The 1,535-nt window shown below is 47.2% G+C and overlaps 1 pseudogene; it reads left to right on the top strand.

The window, feature by feature from the left end:
• LOC104998669 overlaps window positions 1-1,535 on the top strand; it is a 7,881-nt pseudogene that overhangs the window by 2,091 nt on the left and 4,255 nt on the right.

Genomic DNA, 1,535 nt, shown 5'->3' with positions numbered 1-1,535 from the left:
AAGAGTTGACTCATTGGAAAAGACTCTGATGCTGGGAGGGATTGGGGGCAGGAGGAGAAGGGGACAACAGAGGATGAGATGGCTGGATGACATCACTGACTCGATGGATGTGAGTCTGAGTGAACTCTGGGAGTTCGTGATGGACAGGGAGGCCTGGCATGCTGCACTTAATGGGGTCGCAAATAGTCGGACATGAGTGAGCAACTGAACTGAAGTGATCCATAAAATTCTGATAATAAGGTGACTCATAAAAATGATTAGAAAATACACGGTGCCATTGCAATGACAGTTATACCTTGACAATGACACCTAATTGTAGCATATTATTTGTTTTCTTTGTCAAATGTTCAGTGAAAAAATACCTCTAAGGAAAGTGAAGACCATGAGAAATACCTTCAGAGAAAAAAACATGCTGAACAATTTCCTCAAGGAACATGCTTACAGACTGTCTCAGATTTCTTCCTGTGGCTCAAATATAATTATTCACCCCTGAGGAACATCATGGATGTGAGTGTTTTGGGAGGATGGTGCTCCAAAGCACCCCCTGGTGCTCTAGCCTACCACTGGGGCTCAACTGGAGATGCCAGGTGGGAGGCTGGGGCTGGGGCTCCTGCAGGAGCAGAAGCACTGGGCCAAAGAGGCCCCACCCAGAGGAGATGGCACTATCATCCTCAACTCTTGTCTTGGTGACTGGGCTCAGAAATTGCCAGGTGGCAGGTAAACATCCATTTCTGTGTCAAAGATGTGTCATTGGTTTGAGGGAGATGGTTCCTTCTGAGCAGAGGGAAATACGACCCACTACAGTTCTCTTGCCTGAAAAAACCCAAGAACAGAGAGGCCTGGTAGGCTGCAGTCCATGGGGTCGCTAAGAGTCGGACATGGCTGAGTGACTTCACTTTCAATTTTCACTTTCCTGAATTGGAGAAGGGAATTGCAACCCACTCCAGTGTTCTTGCCTGGAGAATCTCAGGGATTGTGGAGCCTGCTGGGCTGCTGTCTATGGGGTTGCACAGAATCAGACACGACTGAAGCGACTCAGCAAAGCAGCAGCAGCAGCAGCAATTCCTTCTGAACTAAGGGAGTGAACTAGTTACAGATGAAGAGTGAACCACCACTGATCAGAAGATAGAACCAACTGCAAAGCAATTGTGAATAACCAGGCAGAGGAATTCAGTTTCCACAGATGCAAGAACCACAGCAGTAAAGTTATTGAACCCGTATTCCATGTAAGGCCATCAGAATCCAACACAGCGGTTACGGTTTTTCAACTATAAAAATGGCTTATTTTGTCTTCAAGAATGCCCACGCCAGCCTGAGCGATAGGCAAAGAGTAAATACGTGTCAAATGAAAGGGTCACTTGTGTGGTATTGATTGGATGTGATCTGAGTTTGGAGGGAGTGTCTGGGGTTGATCAAGAAGGACCTCCTGGATAAGGGGGTGCAAAGGCTGGGTTTGGAGAGACTACAGAGTTTCTCAAACGAAGGCAACAGGACTTCCCTGGGTGTCCAGTGGTCCTGGATGTTCAGTGGTTATG

Source organism: Bison bison, unplaced genomic scaffold (genome assembly GCF_000754665.1).
Source record: "Bison bison bison isolate TAMUID 2011002044 unplaced genomic scaffold, Bison_UMD1.0 scf7180017853216, whole genome shotgun sequence".
In the NCBI taxonomy this organism is placed as follows: Eukaryota; Metazoa; Chordata; class Mammalia; order Artiodactyla; family Bovidae; genus Bison; species Bison bison.
This window is presented reverse-complemented; position numbering and strand designations above follow the sequence as displayed.